Below are 22,012 nucleotides of genomic sequence, written 5' to 3'. Positions count from 1 at the left end.
CAAACAAACAAAAAAATCTTCTCAGAAACTCAGACCTCCCTGCTGTAAATAAAATGTCTAAAGCCCAGATTTCTAAAAAACAAAAAAAAATTCTCTAGTCCTGTATTTCTTAGTTTTTATCTGAAAAGGTAACATCCTCATAATCTCCCCCAAACATCCTGAGACCTCCCCAAAATAATTAAAATACCCCCATCCTGAGCAAGACCACAAAAGTGAACCACAGCTAGTGTCTAGGCCAAGCTGTTCTGAAGGAGGCAACTCAAACATTTTCTCTCTGCTTCCCTTGGCAAGGTCTGACTGAGAAAACAAAATTCCCCAAACTGAAACTTTTCTGCTGAAAAACCAATACTAGTCTGTTTGGGGACTTTGCTTTGAATGTATTATTATTATTCTCTTCTGATTTCTGAATTATTTCAGTTCAGTCTTTGTCCTCTAGGTGTGTTTTCAGGTGTTGAATTGTGTGGGAGAGAGGCCAAGTCATGATGTCTCCTCCCCTCTTTCATAGTTTCTTCCAACTTGATAGGAAGTTTCTTTGCTACCATGTGAGTCAAGCAGTGCCCATTGTCTCCGTGCTATCTCTGAGAAATCTGCATTGTGCATGGTTCCTGGGATAGTCCTTAGGAATAGGGCTACCTAGTGAGCATGGCTAGCTCAGTTGGTAGATTATCAGACTTTTAATCTGAGGATCCAGGGTTCGAGTCCTTGGTCATGTAATGAATTATTCCCTAAGCTATTAAAAACATCTGCTTTTCAGGAGGAGGGATAGTTCAGTGGTTTGAGCATTGGCCTGCTAAACCCAGGGTTGTGATTCAATCCTTGAGGTGGCCATTTAGGGAACTGGGGTAAAAATCTGTCTAGGAATTGGTCCTGCTTTGAGCAGGGGGGTTGGACTAGATGAGGTCTCTTCCAACCCTGATATTCTATGATTCTAACGGACCAGCAGCGAGTCTGGTTCCTCCATTGTTGCACCTGAAAGGCTGGTTGTGGGCATTTCCCAACCTCATAACATATTTCAGTAACACACACAGAGCAAACTTCATAACCAATGCTAGCACACATCATCCAACAAGATATTAATATTCAACAGATCAAGGCAGGCTTTGTACAAACCATATCATCGTTATATGAGAGTGGTGAATATGGGGCTTCAAGGGGGCTGCTTTGAGCACAGCGTGCGACACCTGGGCTTACGTTGCAATGGAGTCATACTCTCAGGGTATGTCTACACTACGGGATTAATCCAAATTTATATAATTCGAATTTTGGAAACAGATTGTATAAAGTCGAATGTATGCGGCCACACTAAGCACATTAATTCGGTGGTGTGCATCCATGTACCGGGGCTAGCATCGATTTCTGGAGCATTGCACTGTGGGTAGCTATCCCATAGCTATCCCATAGTTCCCGCAGTCTCCTCCACCCATTGGAATTCTGGGTTGAGATCCCAATGCATGATGGGGCCAAAAACATTGTCACTGGTGGTTCTGGGTATATCCTCCCCCCTCTTCAGGGAAGCAACGGCAGACAACCATTTTGCGGCTTTTTCCTGGGTGAACAGTGCTGACGCCATACCACGGCAAGCATGGAGCCTGCTCAGCTCAAGATAGCAGTCATGAATATTGTAAACACCTCACGCGTTATCATGCAGTTTATGCTGAAGCAGAACCTGCAAAACCAGGTGGCGAGGAGTAGGCAATGGCAGCGCAGCAGTGAGAGTGATGAGGATATGGACATGGAATTCTATCAAACCGCGGGCCCCAGTGCTTTGGAGATCATGCTGTCAATGGGGGAGGTTATAGCCGTGGAACAGTGATTCTGGGCCCGGGAAACAAGCACAAACTGGTGGGACCGCATAGTGTTGCAGGTGTGGGACGATTCCCAGTGGCTGCGAAACTTTCGCATGCTTAAGGGCATTTTCTTGGAACTTTATGACTTGCTTTCCCCTGCCCTGAAGCACCAGAATACCAAGATGAGAGCAGCCCTCACAGTTGAGAAGCAAGTGGCGATAGCCCTGTGGAAGCTTGCAACGCCAGACAGCTACCGGTCAGTCGGGAATCAATTTGGAGTGGGCAAATCTACTGTGGGGGCTGCTGTGATGCAAGTAGCCAAAGCAATCACTGAGCTGCTGCTACAAAAGGTAGTGACTCTGGGAAATGTGCAGGTCATAGTGGATGGCTTTGCTGCAATGGAATTCCCTAACTGTGGTGGGACGATAGATGGAACCCATATCCCTATCTTGGCACCGGAGCACCAGGGTATCCAGTACATAAACTGCAAGGGGTACTTTTCAATGGTGCTGCAAGCACTGGTGGATCACAAGGGACGTTTCACCAACATCAATGTGGGCTGGCCAGGAAGGATTCATGAGGCTAACGTCTTCAGGAACACTAATCTGTTTAAATGGCTGCAGCAAGGGACTTACTTCCCAGACCAGAAAATAACCGTTGGGGATGTTGAAATGCTTATAGTTATCCTTGGGGACCCAGCCTACCCCTTAATGCCATGGCTCATGAAGCCATACACAGGCAGCCTGGACAGGAGTCAGGAGCTGTTCAACTACAGGCTGAGCAAGTGCAGAATGGTGGTAGAATGTGTATTTGGCTGTTTAAAAGGTCGCTGGCGATCGTTTTTGACTCGCTCAGACCTCAGTCAAACCAATATCCTCGTTGTTATTGCTGCTTGCTGTGTGCTCCACAATCTCTGTGAGAGTAAGGGGGAGAACTTTATGGCTGGGTGGGAAGCTGAGGCAAATCGCCTGGCTGCTGATTATGCGCAGCCAGACATCAGGGTGATTAGAAGATCACACCAGGAAGCGCTGCACATCAGAGAAGCTTTGAAAACCAGTTTCATGCCTGGCCAGGCTATGGTGTGAAAGTTCTGTTTGTTGAAAACCCACCCCCTTGATTGACTCATTCCCTGTAAGCAAACCACCCTCCCCCCTTAAATCACAGCTTGCTTTTAAAGGAAATAAAGTCACTATCGTTTAAAAATCATGTATTCTTTATTAATTGATTATAAACATAGGGAGAGAACTGACAAGGTAATCCGGGTGAGGTTTGGGAGGAGGATAGGAGGGAAGTAAAATACCACTGAAAAAATTCAATATAATGACAGCCTTTTGGTTGGGCTGTCCACTGGGGTGGAGTGGGAGGGTGCACGGAGCCTCCTCCTCCCACCCCCCCGCCGCGTTCTTACACGTCTGGGTGAGGAGGATATGGAACATGGTGAGGGGGGAGGGAGGTTATACAGTGGCTGCAGTGGGAGTCTGTTATCCTGCTGCCATTCCTGAAGCTTCACCAGATGCCGGAGCATATCCGTTTGATCACATAGCAGCCCCAGTGTTGCAGCCTGCCACCTCTCATCTCGAGCATCCCTCATGACCTCACGTTCACTGGCATCGTTCCTGTATTTAGATACCGTGTCCTTCCACTCATTCAAATGAGCTCTTTCATTGCGGGTGCATTCCATTATTTCCGAGAACATCTCATCTCGCGTCCTCTTTCTCTGCCGCCTTATCTGAGATAGCCTTCGGGACGGAGGAGGGAGGCTTGAAAAATTTGCAGCTGCTGGAGGGAGGGTTGAAAAAAAGAAGAGAATTTTTTTAAATGATACATTTTACAGAACAATGCTTATACTCTTTGATGGTGAACAGCAGTATTCACATTACATAGCACATGTGATTTCAGTACAAGGTCGCATTTTCCATCTTAATATTGAGTGCCTGTGGCTTTGGTGTTCGAGATCACAGACGCAGGTCCGGGCAACAGAATTCAGCTTGCATGCAGCCATGGTAAGCCATTGTCTTTCGGCTTCTGTGCTCTCCTTTCTCACATACCAAGCAGAGCCCGTTGACGCTGCCATTTTCCTGTTAACCTTCAGCAGCAGAAAACAAACTAAACACCCCCCCATCCAAGTCTCTGGGATGATCGTTTTATCCCTCCCCCCACCGTGTTGCTGGTATCAGGGAAGATCCCTGCAGAAACCAAACTAATCCCACGCCCCCCCTACCACCATGAATTATCTGGGATGATCGCTGTACCCCTCCCCCCACCGCGTCGATGGTATCAGGGAAGATCCCTGCTAGCCAAACACGAAAAGCTCTGGGCCAATTCCTCCCCCCCCCCGTGCTTGGCTAACTGCAGGGAAGGATTTCTTTTCAGCCACAGGCAAACAGCCCAGTAGGAACGGCCACCTCTGTCCCCTTAATTCCCGTATTTCAATCAGGTTACTATGAGCGATATCACTCTCCTGAGGATTACACAGCAAGATAAAGAACAGATGTTGCTTGAATTCCAGCAAACACCGGGACCATACGCTGCCAGGCTTTGTCATGCAATGATACCAGATTACTTGCTACTAGCATGGTGTGGTCAAGTGTCCTACCATGGAGGACGGAATAAGGTTGCACTGCCCAGAAACCTTGTGGCAAGGCTTTTGGAGTACCTCTAGGAGAGCTTCGTGGAGATGTCCCTCCATCCCCAGACACATTAACAGACTTTTCCAGTAGCTGTACTGGGCGCGATTGCATCCCAAGTCCTCAGGGCAAAGTAATCATTAAAAAACGCTTGCTTTTAAAACAAGTTTTATATTTTAAAAGGTAAACTCACCTGAGGTCCCTTCCATTGGGTCATGGTCTTGGATACTGGCTTGGGAGGGTACTTCAGTCAGGCTGAGAAAAAGATCCTGGCTGTTGGGGAGAACAGAGTGCTGTGTACTCTCTGCAAGCTTGTTCTCTTCCTCCTCCTCTTCCCCATCTGCAGAATCCTCAGGTGTAGCTGATGAGATTACCCCCGCCTCGGAATCCATGGTCAGAGGTGGGGTAGTGGTGGCGGCCCCCCTAGAACTGCATGCAGCTCGGCGTAGAAGCGGCATGTCCGTGGCTCTGACCCGGAGTGACTGTTTGCCTCCTTTGTTTTTTGATAAGCTTGTCTGAGCTCCTTGACTTTCATGTGGCACTGATTTGAGTCCCTATTGTGGCCTCTCTCCATCATGCCCTTGGAGATTTTTTCAAAAGTTTTGGCATTTCGTCTTTTCGAACGAAGTTCTGCTAGCACTGAATCCTCTCCCCATATAGCGATCAGATCCAGTACCTCCCATACGGTCCATGCTGCTGCTCTTTTTCGATTATCAGCCTGCATGGTTACCTGTGCTGATGAGCTATCTGTGGTCACCTGTGCTCTCCACGCTGGGCAAACTGGAAATGAAATTCAAATGTTCGCGGGGCTTTTCCTGTCTACCTGGCCAGTGCATCCGAGTTCAGATTGCTGTCCAGAGCGGTTACAATGGTGCACTGTGGGATAGCTCCTGGAGGCCAATACCATCGAATTGCGGCTGCATTAACCCTAATTCGAAATGACAATATCGATTTTGGCGCTACTCCGCTCGTCAGGGTGGAGTACAGAAATAGATTTTAAGAGCCCTTTATTTCGAAATAAATGGCTTCGTTGTGTGGACGGGTGCAGGGTTAATTCGATTTAACACTGCTAAATCCAAATTAAAGTCATAGTGTAGACCAGGCCTTAGAGTCCATTGCTACTGTGATAAAGACTGCAGCATAGCTGGCCTGGGCCATCTGACATGGGCTCATGGAACTAAAGCTGTGGTGCAGATATTTGTGTTCACACTGAAGCCTGGGTTCAGAAACCCTCACCCCTCCTGGGGTCTCAGAGGTTGGGCTCAAGCCCATATATCTGGACTGTAATTTTATAGTCTTTTAGCCCAAGCCCCATAACCCTGAGTCAGCTGGCTTGGACATTGAGACAGGTGCCCTGGGTGTTTTAATGACAGTGTAAACATAAGATTAGGTTACATCTCCAGTGAAATGAAACACTCATGGCTGGCCCATGTCATATTAATCAGGATCATGCAGCTTGGTCTGTAGTAAAGTTGCAGTGTACGTGTCTCAGCTCAGGCTCAGTACCCTACTCTAGGAGCCCAGAAGTTTAGGAGGGAGTTTAGCAAGTGGAAATGGTAAAACCACAGTGAAGTATTACCCAGGACTCAATGGCAGTTCTCCATTGGTCTGTCTGCTTTGGGGCAGTGACAAAACACATCCTGCTGCATTCGTTATTTCAAAGGGTGGTTTAGGATTTTCAGTCTGAGGCACTGTGAACAAATTAGGGCTCAAATCTTGGCATAAACTAATGAGCCACCCACAGATTTCGGGAACCACAATAAGGCATTTGGTGTGAGAGCTTAGGCCCGCCCCTGTTCCAGAGGAGGGGGTCGTCTGCAAGGGGACTGAACCACTGACCTATCAGCTCTTAACACCCAAACTTTCAGTAACTCTATTATCAGTGCCTGTGAGTGTAATTTAAACCATAAGAAAAACCACACTGGGCTAGACCAATAGTCCATCTAGCTCTGTATTTTGTCTTCTGACAGTAGCCAATACCAGGTGCCCCAAAAGCCACCCTGCAAGGCACCACTGGGAGTTGAACCCAGGATCTCCTGTTTACGAAACAGGTGCTTTAACCAGCTACGCCATGGTGCCTGCTGTGAGTTAAAAAATTGTGTCTGCCCATACCTGACTCTCTGCCCTCGCCCACTGAGGCCTGACAAGCATTGCTTGTGTTTGGATCCTGTAAAGCAGAGGAGCAGGTGAAGTTTTACTCCCAAGGTGTCTGTGAGTGATTCTTTGGACAGGCCTATGTTACAAAATTAGGTCGGTGTATCTACATTACTTAGATATAGCAATGCAGTTATATCAATCTAATCCCTGTGTAGATAGCGCTGTGTTAACAGGAGGGCTTATCCCATCAACATAGCTTGGGGAGGGGCTTGGTTAGTGAAGACCCAGAGAATAGGTGGCCCATAACTCTTGCCTTTGGGGAGGTTGGGCATGAGTGCTGAAAGCTCCCTAGAAGCTAATCCGCCTTTTGCTTACTCCTCTCCTCCCGAGGCCTCCTTGCTGCTGCTTGTGCCTCGACACCCTCTGCCCCAAGGTCTACCCACCACCCACACCTCTCTGCCCCTCCCCTGAGATCTGCCCTGCCCACTGCTCACACCTCTCTGCCCCTCCCGTGTCCTGTCCAGCCCAGCCCACCACTTGCACCTCTCTGCCCCTCCCCTGAGACCTGTTGTGCAACTAGCCACAGGGTGCTTTGGGAAGGGTTTGCAATACTTCTTGGGCCAGTACAGCATCACATGATGGAGGTTTCTCTATCCCATCATTCCATGGGCATCCTACTACATTACAAGCTGCTTTTCAACTGAAGTGTGTGTGGTGGTGCAGAGACTGTGTGTGTGGGGAGACAGAGTATGTGTGTGTGTTAGAGAACAGTGAGTGTGTCGGCACGCTGCCTCTAAGTTCAGACAACTGCTGGAAGCAACCAGTCCTGAGGCAGAGGGAGGGGGACAGCCCCGACACCAGCCCCTGCTTCCCTCACTGGCGCAGATCAGCACAGCAGTGTCTGTCACACACACACATGCTGCTACCTGCCTAGCTCTGTGTCAGGGGCACTGGAACAGGAGGGTTTAGACGGCCGTGGCCCCACCACTTTTTACCAGCCGTAAGGATGAACGACAGAAGGGTGTACAGGGTGGAGTCTTGGGGGGGGGGAAGAGGCATTCTGTGGGTGTGGCCTCAGGGGAGAGAGGTAGGACCAGACTTCAGGGAGAAGGGGTGGGGTGGGGTTGGGGGACTCAGGGAGAAGGGGCAAAGTGAGTGAGGGGCCTTGGGGAAGGAGCGTCATGGGGGCACCACAGTTCGGACACCGATGGCCCCCACACTATGAGGAAGCTCCCGCCACCTGCTCTCTGTTCATAGTGTGGGAGAGAGCAGCATTCCACTGTAGTGATTTGCTCCTTGCTGCCGAAGAAGAGCAGCAGAACTTCCTGGAGCTATGAAAGGGGAGGGGCCCAGCCTCTATAGCAGGAATGCAGGGCAGGTGAGTTTACAGCGGGCATTGTGGGATACTGGCGGAGGCCAGTTGTGGTAATATAATGACTAGCAGCATTTACACTGACACTTTGTCTATTTAAGTCTGCTGCAAAAAGCTCTAGGCCTCTCATTCAGGTGGTTTTATTTTGTCACCAAAACAGGGCAGTTTTGTCACCAGACATGGCATTGCAGTGTGTACACCAGCCAAAAGCTGGCAACCGAGGGAGTGTAGTGTGTTTTTCAAACACCTGAGCAATATAATTATGCTGAAATAACTTTGCAGTGCAGATCTGGCCAAAGATTCACACACACACAGCTTGCAAGGAAAACTTCACCTGCTCCTCTGCTTTGGAGAATCCAAACACAAGCAAAGCTTGTCAGGCCCAGATGGGGTCTGGCAAGAAGTCAGGTGTGGGCAGAGACCATCCTTTAACTAGAGGCAGGCATCATGGCTTAGCTGGCTAAAGGACCTGTTTTGTAAACAGGAGATCCTGGGTTCAACTCCCAGTGGTGAATTGTTGGGTGGCTTTTGGGGCACCTGGTATTGGCTACTGTCAGAGGACAAAATACAGAGCTAGATGGACTTTTGGTCTAGCACAGAATGGCTGTTCCTATGGTTTAAATTACACTTACGGGCACTGATAATAGAGTTACTGAAAGTTTGGGAGTTAAGAGCTGATAGGTCAGTGTTCCAAGCCCATCGTAGGTGACCCCCTCCCTCTGGGACAGGGGCAGGTCTGGGCTCTCACACCAAATGGCTCATTGTGGCTGCCAGAATCTGTGGGCAGCTCATTTAGTTTATGTCGAGGGTTGAGTCCTGCTTTGTGCACCGTATGTGAGAATGAATATCCTAAACCACCCTTTGAAATAAATGCAGCAAGCCGTGTTATTGTCCCTGCCCCAAAGCAGACAGACCAAAGGAGAACTGCCATTGAGTCCATGGTAATACTGCCATTTTACTTTTTTTCTTGCTAAACTCCCTCCCAAACTTGTGGAATCCCAGAGCCTGGTATTGAGCCTGAGCTGAGATGTCTACTCTACAAATTTTACACCCCATGGCCCAAGCCCCGGGAGCCTGAGCTGGCATGGGGCAGCCCTGGGTGTTTCACTGCAGTGTGAACATACCCCAACATGAGGTCTACACTGGCATAAACACATCCAAGTCACTATTCTCAAACCCTGGGTCAGTTGATTCAGGCTTGTGGGGCTTGTGCTGCAGGGTTATAAAATTACAGTGTAGACACATGGGCTTGAGCCCAGCCTCTGAGACCCCACAAGCCTTGTCTCCAAATGTCTACATTGCAGTTTTTAGTCTCACAACCTGAGCCCCAGGAGCCCAAGTCAGATGATCTGGGCCACAGGGCTTTAATCACAGTATTAAAGCAGCCCCAACACATAAACATAAACCATGAGGAAAAGACCCACCCCCAAATAAGCTGGGTAGTTTCCTTCTTAAGTCCAGCAACCAAAAGTCCTTTAACATGGGCCATCCCCTTTCTGCACCCCACTCACAATTGTCATCCTTAGTCACTTGAAGCCCAGAGTTGCATCTGTAGAGTTCACCTCCCATCCTGGGTGGAAAAGGGAGAAAATAAGAAGGCACTATACTCACTATGTTGTTTAGGGACTCACTCATCCCTCAGCAGCCACGCTGTCCTAAAGTTGCTCTAACCTAAATTTTAGTATTAGGACCCAAAACCCAGCCCACTTGGCTTTGGAACCCATGTCTCCTGCCTAGCTAGTGCTATTGAATTGAGGGTGAGTCCCTCAATCAAGGTCTTCCAAGCACAGTTCTGCTGCCCTCGATTCACACAACAAGGATAACAACCCTTTATTTCTCCTGCCCCAATAACAAGGAGACTGGGAATCCAACACCAGCCAAAAATGATCATTTTGGCAAACAATCCCATCATGCTGAGCATCTAGACAGGGTGGGTGTGCCCATGCAAATGAGATCAGACCCAGAAGTCCTCTTCCACAGCTCATCCCTAGATGTCAGGGGAGAACTCATTCAGGCCCTGCTTACATATTTAATATAGAAATTTCCAAGATACTGTAAAATCCACATGCAGAGTCATACACAAAACCTTGCAAGAAAAACTTCCTGAGGGGGGTCTGAAACACCTGCTGCTGGAGGGAAGGAGGGAGCCTTGGTTTGGGATTGAGGAGCACTGTAAAAAGGATGGGGCTGTGGGTTGGGATTGAGGGGCACTGGGAATAGGAGTAAATTGTGGGTTGGGATTGAGGGGCACTGGGAATGGAGGGTATGGGTTGGGACAGAGGAGAAGGGTGAAGAGGACTAGGGTCTGGTTGGGAGTGAGGAGCAGTGTCCATAGGAGGGCCTGTGGGTTGGGACTAAGGGGCACTGGGAATAGAGGGGACATGGGTTCAGGCTGAAGATCATCCTCATTTGGGGATCCAGCAGGACAGGGGAAGGCAGCAGGTGATTCTAATTCCTTAGGGATATTGTGTGTGTGTGTGTGTGTGTGTGTGTGTGTGTGTGTGTGTGTGTGTGTGTGTGTGTGTGTGTGTGTGTGTGTGTGTGTGTGTGTGTGTGTGTGTGTGTGTGTGTGTGTGTGTGTGTGTGTGTGTGTGTGTTCAGGGGAGGAACAAGCTATATGGCCAGAGGCCTTTATTCCCCCAGCCTTCAAGGACATAGGGGATGTCATGAAGTTGCCCCTTCAATCCCACACACACAAAGGCCCTACTTAGGAAAGGCAAAATCCTGAAGAGAAAAAGTAACATCAAAGAGGACTCCAGAAAGACAGATTTTTAAAATCTTGGGCAGTAGTTTATCACCTGACCAGGGACTTGAACCCTGGACCCTCAAATTAAAAGTCTGATGCTCTACCAACTGAATTAGCCAGGCTCCCGAATAAAAAGAAAAAGTTGGTGCAGAGGAGAAACTAGTCAAGAAAAAGAGAGCAGGAAACAATAGGGGAAACCTGCTGCTCTCTCTCTCTCTCTTCCGAGCCCTAGCCTGGCTTGGTATTACTGCTGCTTAAAAAGAGGGAGAAATATCAGCATCTATCAGCCTTTGTTAGCTGTACAAGAATCAGACACTATACAGAGGAACCTATCTGCAAGTGCCAAATGTTTGGATTGGCTAATGCAACCTCTAGAAGTTCAGGGCACACTGAGATATAGAGCCAAGAGTGCCATCATCATCATTATTTCAAAGTTGTAAGAATGCATAGCTCCCGAATCGCCAGCCCACGGGCGCGGCAAACTGCTCCCATGGCTACGAGGCAAGAGTGACCTTCAATCCAGCGTTTGTGTTTGGGAAACTTATTTGGCTGATTTGATTGTTTCCTCGCAGCTGGCATTCACGCGCTCAAGAGATGGGTTCGTTATCTTATGTGCATGTATACTGCCTGGCTTTTCTATGCGCAGGAATGTAACCACTAAGAAGTGTTGTAAACGAAGTAAGGAGAGAAATAAAAACCCCAGGAAAGTTTTCCTGGGAGGCTTTTCAGCTTGAGGCTTTTAAAGCTTTCTAGCTACCAGAAACCTGGTGTTCTATTTCCTTTCCTGTGTCGTCACCACAGCTGGTGACCCCGACATGATACCCCTCTACTCACCGGCTGGATACGCCGAGCGTGCCCGCGGCTGTTTGCCGCCCCTTATTCGTGAGTATGGGGGGGAGACTTTCCAGTGCCCAGAAGGAGCACGCAAGAGAGTTACAAGAGATTATACGACAGCGATCATGTGTCGCTGTCCCGGTCGCTCATATTGAGGACCTTCTAAGGGAAATAGATCGCCAGTGCCCCTGGTATCCGGACTGCGGGTCATTACAGCTTTCTGATTGGATACGGATTGGGATCACCTTGTATAGTGAACCCCGTGCCCCAGTTCAGCGTCTGCTGCTCTGGCAGCGTTGTAAGGAGGCGCTGGAGGGGGTCGGCCCCGACAGCCCTAAGCCGGTCCCCCTTTTGCCCCCAGGTGATGGGCCACCCCCCTCCAACCCGCAGCTGACCCTCTCTGCGCCGCCGCCCGTGGCGGCGCCCCCCTGCCTACCGGTCGGGCGGGGGGGCGCTGTCACCGCGGCGGTGCGGCGAGCGCGTGAGGCCGGTCTCTTGACCGACGAGGAATCCAAGTGTGGGTTCGAGGCGTTTCCCATCTCTTGGCGGGATAATGGAAATGGGGGGCAGATAGTGGACTGGGAGGCTCTCCCCTACTCGGTTCTGCGCGAGCTCCGCAAGGCGGTTCGTGAGACCGGGGTGCGGTCCACTTTCACCCAGGGGATCATGGAAGGTGTGTCAAACAGTTACTTCTTGCTCCCCCAAGATTGGAAAGACATGTGTCGCATGGTGCTGTCTCCCGCGCAATATGTTGTGTGGGATAGCGAGTACCAGCGAGAGGCGCTTGCAGCAGCAGCACAAGGTGGGGGGGCCTATCTCGCTGAGCAGTTATATGGCACAAGGCAGTTTTCGGGCATCCTCGAGCAGGCGGTGGGCACGCCCCGGGAAGCTTTTCCCATCATTGGCCAGTGTGTCCGTCGCGCGTTTCGCAGGGTCCCCGCTGCGAGCGAGTCCTCTAAGTCCTTCGACCCTGGCGGAGTTGCTACAGGCGTGTGCGGACGTAAGCACCCCAACCCAAACGCATTTACTGCCTCAAAGATCAGCCGTTTGAGGGTGTTATCGACTTTGGGGCAGACGTCACCGTCATCGCCGCCGCGCAGTGGCCCGCCCTTTGGCCCACAGAGCAGGCTCCGGCGGTTTGGGGTGTGGGCGGGGCGCAGGACTCACAACGAAGAGCCCGATGGTTGGAGGTTAGGGCGCCCCAAGGCATCCGCCGCGCCCGTATCCGGCCTATCATTCTCCCCGTCCACCTCAACCTGTGGGGCCGTGATTTATTAACACAGTTCACTGCCACCATCCATATTGATGATTAGGCGTACGGCCCTCCGTTGGCCCACTGACGAGCCCGTCTGGGTTGCGCAGTGGCCGCTTTCTTTAGAAAAGCTGGAGGCCCTCCAGCACTTGGTCAGTGACCAGCTGCAGGCAGGGCATTTGGAGGAGTCCACTAGCCCCTTTAATACCCCCGTGTTTGTAAGCACAAAAGAAATAGTTACACCTTGTATAGAAATTGATGTGGCTAGTGTTGTGGAAATTGAATTGTGGATAGGGTGTGCACTTTCCCCAAAACATGTGCAGTGTATATTGTAGCAGAAGTAAAAGAAATGCAAACCTACCAATATAGGTTGTGTTGTCTTTTTCAGATCACTGTGTGTTTAAAAGCAATGACTGACTGCCCAGAAGGGGTAGACCTCTGTTCTTTTGTCTTTCAGATTATCAGAGAAAATGGATGCCAGCTGAACAGCATTCAATGTACCACGCATTTACTGGCACAATAGGGATTATTTTTGTGTTTTATGCCAAAAATTGTTGTTAAGAATTGCATACCAACAGTCTTCGGAAGCAAGGACATGGAAGGTTAACCCACTCCCCATATTGCCCATGGGATCCTTCTGGCTACCTCAGATTTCTAGCCAGAGGGCTGGGGAGGGAGGAAAGCAATTAGACACCTGAGGTTGTACCGAGTGAACTCCTCAAAAGTGGGTGTGCTTGTCCCGCTTTGTTGCTCCAAAGCTCTGTAATAAAGTTATTTTACTGGAAGAGTGAAGGTTTCCTTTGTAGGTTAAAAGAAGCCGAGAAAGGGAGAAGAGGGAAAAGCACAGAATGAGTTAACTGAGAGGAAAATACAGCTTGCAGGCTCATCCAAGGTCACAGCCAAGACTTGGCTGATAGCCAAGAAAAGGGGGGCCTGAATGTGCCCAAGCAGCTGTAAAATCTGCAAAACACTGCCAGGCATTAATGAAATGTGTTAGGTTTCTTTTCTCACAGGTAGAAAAGTGTTATCCAAAGATCCTAGCACCCCTGCCATTTATTAAAACCAGGAGACTGAGTCTATGTAAAGTCCATCAACGAAAGACTGCTTTGGCTCCATGCTGGAAAGGCCCTTTCCAAGTCCTGTTAACCACCAACACCGCTGTGAAGTGCCAAGGACTGACTGCCTGGACCCATGCTTTTCACTGCAAAAAGACCCCTCCACCTCGGGAGGACCTTTTGACTAATGATAAGCCTATTTCTCCTTCTAGTTCTGCTGTGCCGTCTGGACAGCAGGAAAAAGGAAAAAAAGACAAGGTGAAGTGCTAGTAACCTCTCCCTTGTCCACTGACAGACCTACTGTTGCTCTGAATTTTTCTAAAAGACACAAAACCATTACAGGGTGATGTGCTAGTAACCTCTCCCCTGTATGATGCTAAACCACACTGTTTCAGGAAAAGAGAAGAAGGAACACTTGCTTCCTTGAAACCACAAAGTCCAGGAATTCCTGACTACAAGAGACATTAAGAACTGACCCTGGTGAAGAAACAAAGAATTATAACCGGGAAAAAAAGAAACTTGTGGAACCCATTCTTGGGAACGTGGTATTGATTGGATTTTGGGGTTTATTCTACAGGCTGCGCCCTGTGTTTTGGATAAGTCCTTCAGCATGTATTGCCCTCCCTAATTGGATTTTAAATGATAAGTACCAAAGGCACCTTGTTACCATTGCCCCTGCCATTTCCTCTATTACACTATTACCCCTGTAACACATCAAAATACAGACAATGACCCAGAAGTTGCTGACAGAGATGGTATTGAATATCACTGAGGCTGGGAAGGCATTGCAGTGGGATCTAGCATGTTCAGACATTCAGGATTTCTGGAATGACTAGCTAATGGCCATTCATAGATTCATAGAATATCAGAGTTGGAAGGGACCTCAAGAGGTCATCTAGTCCAACCCCCTGCTCAAAGCAGGACCAATTCCCAGCTAAATCATCCCAGCCAGGGCTTTGTCAAGCCGGGACTAAATGATCTAGAGCATCAGGCTTGGCCCACTGCCCTTACAGACACATCAGGAGTACCATCTGATCTGTGGCCATGGAGACATACTTGGAGACTTTCTGGGTGGAAGTGCAGACGTTCTCAGTGCTCCTTCCAAGCATATGGACCGGTTCAGGGGGTGTGGGCTCCCACATACCGAATCCTGCCGGGTCCATGGGGAGGATGCATGTGGGATTGGGTAATTCACCAAGACATCTGGGAAATTAGACCACCTGGTATGCCCAATCGATTTTTAGTCAGTGCTCCTAGGATTACACTTGATATTTAAATAGGGTTAAGTAGTCTATGGATATTTTGGCTATTAGAATCCCCACAGCTTCAGTGTATATGTAAACTGAAGCCAGGAGAAATTGTCACTGTTTATGACTACGTTTGCTGGAAGGGTAGGGGACAAGGAACCACCCTGACAGGACACTTACTTTTTTAAGCTAATGATAGCTGTGTGTATGTTAATGACACCATATTACAAGACATGCAAGGTCTGTTAAAAGAAGAACAGGAGTACTTGTGGCACCTTGCGTTCTTCTTTTTGCGGATACAGACTAACACGGCTGTTACTCTGAAAGGTCTGTTAAGTACCTGTCTTGTTCCTGTCTGCAAACCACCCAGCGACATCTGGGGTGTGAGACAGTGAAAGAAATGTGTTGTTTTAAGCTTACTGATAATAGCAATCGCATGCAATAGCAAATTGATATGCTGAAATGTTATGCTTAAGCCATCCGCCAGGACGTTTTTCCTCCTTGGTGGGATTATATCTAGTTATAGCTACCCTTAGAGTGGATAAAGACCCTTTTATAGTATGGGGTCTTAGTTTTGATTTTTGATGTTTTATTTTGCTGTTACGTTTAGTGTATACCCAATCTAGTGACATTGTGTATGCTACCCTGCGAGAGTGCTTTGTTTAAACACCGCACCTATAAAATAAAACAGGGGGGGATGTAGGAATGCATAGCTCCCAAATCGCCAGCCCACGGGCGCGGCAAACTGCTCCCATGGCTACGAGGCAGGAGTGACCTTCAATCCAGCGTTTGTGTTTGGGAAACTTATTTGGCTGATTTGATTGTTTCCTCGCAGCTGGCATTCACGCGCTCAAGAGATGGGTTCGTTATCTTATGTGCATGTATACTGCCTGGCTTTTCTATGCGCAGGAATGTAACCACTAAGAAGTGTTGTAAACAAAGTAAGGAGAGAAATAAAAACCCCAGGAAAGTTTTCCTGGGAGGCTTTTCAGCTTGAGGCTTTTAAAGCTCTCTAGCTACCAGAAACCTGGTGTTCTATTTCCTTTCCTGTGTCGTCACCACACAAAGTGATAATGATAATGATAGGAAGGTTCACAATTGACTAGTTACATACAAAGGTGAAAATTTGGCAGTGTACATTGGTAATTTCTGGGTCCTTCTTAGGCTCAGGTTGGCCACCGCGGTCTAGATGTAGAAGTTAAAAAAATTAAGCTTGAAAGAGGGGCCAATTTTCCCATCATTTCACACCTTTACATCCAAACACGATGACTTTCTGAATGAACCCTCCTCGTTCAGCCAGAAGATTTTGGGGTGGATGTAGGAGTCACTGGGTAAAATTCTCTGGACTCTGTTATGAATCAGGTCAGAGCAGAGGTACATAGTGATCTAGTCTGGCTGTGAAATCTATATAAGAACACCAAAATGGTGTTAAATTAATCCTCAGAAACAGCTGTTCCCCACCCAGATCCCAGCAAAGGACTCTCCAAGGAAGGGGGCTGTTTAGGAAAGAAAGAAGAAAGATGTCCTCCTCTCCCTGGAGGAATTGGGCTCTGTGATTTGGACAGAAAGAAGGGGAAGGAAATGGCTAAGGATGGCAGCAGAACCTAAGAAATGAAACACAACAGGCTTCTGTGCACATTGATGCTGAACAGTGAATGAACCTGACTCCCGTATCATGAAAAGCCCAAAAGCCATTTCTTTCTATGGCCGGGAATACTAGGAGAAAAGAGTTCCAATAATTGCTGCCCATTTACTTTTGAATTATTTTATATTATAAAGAAAACTGTAACAAAATTAGTCTGAACTTGAGCTGCCTGTTATTAAAAGCTGGTTCCCCAATTCAGTTCCAACTGGTCTGCTAGAAACAGCCCCAGGTAGGGTGACCAGATGTCCGGATTTTATTGGGACTGTCCTGATATTTGCTTGTTTGTCCCGCGTCCCGAGCAATGTGCGGTCGGGACACTGGACAAAGAAGCAATTTTGCCCTCCCGGAAAGGCTCTTGCCCCCCCGACTCCGCCCCCTCCATCCCCCATTGGCTCCCTCCCCAAATCCCCACCCTGGCCCTGCCTCTTCCCCATGCATGTGGCACTCCTCCTCCCTCCCAGGCTTGCTGCTGTAATGGCGGGGCAAGCCTGGAGGGAGGGGGTGGTGGCCGGCTTCCAGTTCCTGGAGCTGGTGAGTAGGGGCACTGGGTGGGCAAGGGGGGCTGGCAAGGGGGCTGCTTCCCCAGGAGGTAGCCAGGTGGGCTCCGGACCCCAGCAACGGTGGGAGAGAGCAGCTCAGGGCCGCACGAATGGCCATGTAAAGTTTATCAGCTTGGACGGGACCCCAGCCGGCTCCCCACCCCACGCCAGCATGTTGCGCCGGCTGCCACAGGCCAGGTAAGGAGCCGAGTCCTTGCTCCTCAGCTGAGCCCCCCGTCACCCTCCTGGGGGAGCAGCCCCCTTGCCAGCCCCCCTTGCCCGCCCGGTGCCCGTACTCACAAGCCGCAGGAACTGGAAGCCGGCCACCACCCCCTCCCTCCAGGCTTGCGCCGGCATTCCAGCAGGAAGCCTGGGAGGGAGGAGGAATGCCGCTCAGCTGAGGAGCCGGGGGGACTCGGTTCCTTACCTGGCCTGTGGCGGCCGGCAGCACATGCTGACATGGGCCGGGGACGCTACCCCCTACAGGGCAGGGCAAGGAGCCGGACGGGGTCCTCCCCCCAGCCGATAAACTTTATGTGCCCACTCGTGCGGCCCTGAGCCGCTCTCCTCCGCCGCTGCCGGGGTCCGGAGCCCAGTGCCTCTCGCTCCACCGGCTCCTTCCCCGTGGGGCGGCGGGACGTGCCGCATGTGCCCTGGGAGGGGAGGGGGCAGCAGCAATGGCACGGCTGGTACCTGCAAAACAGATTTTTTAATTTTTTTTTAACTTTTTTTTTACTTTTTTTTTGCTCCACCCCCCCTGCGCATCCTGATATCCCCCCTTCTCCCCGCCCCCGTGTCCCGATATTTCCTATCTGTGATCTGGTCACCCTAGCCCCAGGTGTCTGCTCATCCGAGGAAGAGAAAAAAGAGACCCCCCCCCACTCGGCACTGCCCTTGGCTCTAGGCTGCTGTCCTGGGGTGTGGGTGGAGACTGATTGTTTTCTGCTGAGGAGGGAGCCAGTAAAGGCCTCTGGTGCTGTACTCCTAACATCTGCCCAGCCCAGGCTGTCCTCTGCCTCAGCTGCTGCTCCCTGCATGCTCTAGAGTCAAACATGCAGGGACCCCAGGGGAACAGAGGCTGGGACAGGGCAGCAGCCTGGGTTGGGCTGGGAAGTAGCTGTGAGTTCTCGTTCCCTGAGAACAGGTCTGGCTCCCTTCTCAACAACAAACAAATCAATTCCACATCCCCTTCCCCAGAAAAATGAGCCTGGAGCCAAGGGCAGCATGGGGCAATTCCCTTTAGTTCCCACCAAGGCATGAGAGAACCCAGGGCATTTCTAGCAGAGCTTATGGAACTGACGTTGGGAAACCAGCCTTTAATAACAGGCAGTTCAAGTTTAAGCTAAGTGTTTTTAACAATTTTTACAACATTAAATAACCCTTCAATCGTAGGGTCACCATCCATAAAATTGCTTCAGCCTTATAGGTTCCCAAGAGCAAAATTAAACATCTCTTCAAACACAAGGGAGTGGAGATCAGTCAGTGTTCAGAGTCATCCTACATAAAAGAACCATGTTGTGGTACATAGTGGTCCTATCATGTGGCCATCGCCTTTCCCTCCTCTCTGTTAAAAGTTTTGGTATTTTACACAGAAGCTTTCTTCCCTCAGGAGAGACCTGGGAACCAGGGCTGCCAGCCAGACAAACACCTTTAAGAGGAGGCATAACCTGTCAAAAAATTATCTCCCTTCATCAGTTCAGTGACAGCCTGAAATGTTACTTATCCCGGCAGAGCCAGAGGATTGAAAGCAGCTACATTAACCCCCCATGTAGCTAGGAATGAACACAAACACTCCCTTGTATCTGAAGAGATGTTTAGTTTTACCCTTGGTAAACTACAAGACTAAATTCAGGTTTCAGAGTAGCAGCCGTGTTAGTCTGTATCCGCAAAAAGAAGAACAGGAGTACTTGTGGCACCTTAGAGACTAACAAATTTATTAGACCATAAGCTTTCGTGGACTACAGCCCACTTCTTCGGATGCATATAGAATGGAACATATATTGAGGAGATATATATACACACATACAGAGAGCATAAACAGGTGGGAGTTGTCTTACCAACTCTGAGAGGCCAATTAAGAGAAAAAAAACTTTTGAAGTGATAATCAAGATAGCCCAGTACAGACAGTTTGATAAGAAGTGTGAGAATACTTACAAGGGGAGATAGAGTCAATGTTTGTAATGGCTCAGCCATTCCCAGTCCTTATTCAATCCGGAGTTGATTGTATCTAGTTTACATATCAATTCCAGCTCAGCAGTCTCTCGTTGGAGTCTGTTTTTGAAGTTTTTCTGTTGTAATATAGCCACCCGCAGGTCTGTCACTGAATGACCAGACAGGTTAAAGTGTTCTCCCACTGGTTTTTGAGTATTTTGATTCCTGATGTCAGATTTGTGTCCATTAATTCTTTTGCGTAGAGACTGTCCGGTTTGGCCAATGTACATGGCAGAGGGGCATTGCTGGCACTTGATGGCATATATCACATTGGTAGATGTGCAGGTGAACGAGCCCCTGATGGTATGGCTGATGTGATTAGGTCCTATGATGATGTCACTTGAATAGATATGTGGACAGAGTTGGCATCGGGCTTTGTTACAAGGATAGGTTCCTGGGTAAGTGGTTTTGTTCAGTGATGTGTGGTTGCTGGTGAGTATTTGCTTTAAGTTGGGGGGTTGTCTGTAAGTGAGGACAGGTCTGTCTCCCAAGATCTGTGAGAGTAAAGGATCATCTTTCAGGATAGATTGTAGATCTCTGATGATGCGCTGGAGAGGTTTTAGTTGGGGGCTGAAGGTGACAGCTAGTGGTGTTCTGTTATTTTCTTTGTTGGGCCTGTCTTGTAGGAGGTGACTTCTGGGTACTTGTCTGGCTCTGTCAATCTGTTTTTTTCACTTCAGCAGGTGGGTATTGTAGTTTTAAGAATGCTTGATAGAGATCTTGTAGGTGCTTGTCTCTATCCGAGGGATTGGAGCAAATGCGGTTATATCTTAGAGCTTGGCTGTAGACAATGGATCATGTGGTGTGTCCTGGATGGAAGCTGGAGGCATGTAGGTAAGTGTAGCGGTCAGTAGGTTTCCGGTATAGGGTGGTATTTATGTGACCATCGCTTATTAGCACAGTAGTGTCCAGGAAATGGACCGCTTGTGTGGATTTATCTAGGCTGAGGTTGATGGAGGGATGGAAATTATTGAAATCATGGTGAAATTCCTCAAGGGCTTCTTTTCCATGGGTCCAGATGATGAAGATGTCATCAATGTAGCGCAAGTAGAGTAGGGGCGTTAGGGGACGAGAGCTAAGGAAGCGTTGTTCTAAGTCAGCCATAAAAATGTTGGCATATTGTGGGGCCACTGCTATGGGTACCCGCATGGTTAGACCACTATGGAGATAATGACATTGTCTTTCTTCTCACTTATGCTACACTTTCTTAGGCTACTTTCTGTCCAATTTCTGAAACTGCTCTTTTATCCATTCCCTGATGGGCTAAGATCAGAGAGTTCAGGAACCCCTGGGCCCAGGGTAACAATGTGAGCCAAACCCAAGCCACTGAAACAAACTGAAATGATGCGTCAGCATCCTTCAGCAGGATGACAGAGCAACACAGAGAAAACCCATGAGGAACAATCCTCCTTTGCCTTCATTTACCTCATCACAACCCTCTCTGCAGCTGACCTGGAAGCTCTTTCAGGAAGGACACTGAGTTGATAGGAGCTTTGGCATAGAGACCAAGGGAGAGGTGTTGCTCCCTCTCAGTGTGAGCTAATAACATTCTGACTCTGTGTAATAGAGCTCTGAGCTTTTCCATCGTGTGAGTTCTGTATCCTCAGCAAGCAGCCAAAGTGCTGAACCCCCCAGACCCTTCTGCTGGGAGCATGGTGATTGCACAACAGCTACAAGCTTTTTTCTCCTCTTCTTGTCCTCCTTGGCTTCCCGAGACCTTCCCCACAAATGGTTATATCAGATGATGGAGGTATCTAAGTACCTGCAGGTTTCCCTCACCCACCTCTTAAGGCAAACAGTGATTCCCTTCTCTGACACTCTTGGGCCCGGGCTTCTTTTGAGTTTTTCCCCAGGGGGACCTGATTCCCTGTGAAAATGTATGTGGGGAACCAGCTTGTCTGCCCCCTCTCTGGGACCTGAGAAGCTTTTTTTGACTCTCCCCCACTAGATGAGTCCAACAGCACCTCCCCCTGGTGGGAGAATCCTAAATTCCACCCTCCCACACTGGTTACTCTGACGAGCTGATGGTGACAGCATGCTAAATCAACCCCAGCTCTCTGGTCTAGAATGCAGCATCTAACCAGCCTTGTAACAGCTATGGTTTGCTCACTGGAGACATAACGAACCAGGAAAGAAGGCAAATGTCAGAAAGGGAATGTCAGCTCAGGGATCCTTCTGCACTAAAATGGGGCAGTGGAATGGCTTCATCTCAGGCTAGCTCAGCTGGAATAGGATGACACCTTTAATTCCACAGTTGTGCGTTTGAGGCCCATGTTGGGTGGTAGTGACAGCGCTTAGGTGTTACTCTTCTGCCATTAGTAAGAGACCAAAATGAAATAAACTCTCTGTCCTCGCTACGATCTTAGGCAGGTAATGTCTCTTCCTCTCTCTGAGCTTCAGTAAAACATGAAGATAGAACAAACTGACATTTGCATCCTCCAATGAGAGGTGAGAGAGGATTTTCTCCTCTTCCATTCTACCCCAGGCAAGAGAGGGGATAATAACCATTTAACGGATGATTGCAGAGAGAAAAGTTTGGTCATTATAAATAGGATGATGATCAATTGTTCTCCATGTCCACTGACGGTAGGACAAGAAGT

General features: G+C 49.0%; 1 long non-coding RNA gene and 2 other non-coding genes across 3 annotated transcripts; 1 reads left to right on the top strand and 2 right to left on the bottom strand.

Moving 5' to 3' along the window:
- Window positions 1-6,419: 6,419 nt before the first annotated feature.
- Window positions 6,420-6,493, bottom strand: TRNAT-CGU (transfer RNA threonine (anticodon CGU)). The gene has a single exon. It is a non-coding gene; the product is annotated as a tRNA-Thr (tRNA).
- A 4,185-nt stretch (window positions 6,494-10,678) lies between these two features.
- On the bottom strand, window positions 10,679-10,751 carry TRNAK-UUU (transfer RNA lysine (anticodon UUU)). Its single transcript has one exon. It is a non-coding gene; the product is annotated as a tRNA-Lys (tRNA).
- Window positions 10,752-10,801: 50 nt separating this feature from the next.
- LOC135975982 (uncharacterized) lies at window positions 10,802-14,027 on the top strand. The gene is made up of 2 exons (XR_010593212.1): window positions 10,802-11,511; window positions 13,729-14,027. It is a non-coding gene; the product is annotated as an uncharacterized LOC135975982 (long non-coding RNA).
- Window positions 14,028-22,012: the final 7,985 nt, after the last annotated feature.

This window comes from Chrysemys picta, chromosome 16 (assembly GCF_011386835.1).
Source record: "Chrysemys picta bellii isolate R12L10 chromosome 16, ASM1138683v2, whole genome shotgun sequence".
NCBI lineage: Eukaryota > Metazoa > Chordata > Testudines > Emydidae > Chrysemys > Chrysemys picta.
The sequence above is the reverse complement of the archived record's forward strand: the minus strand, read 5'-3'. Positions and strand labels throughout refer to the sequence as shown.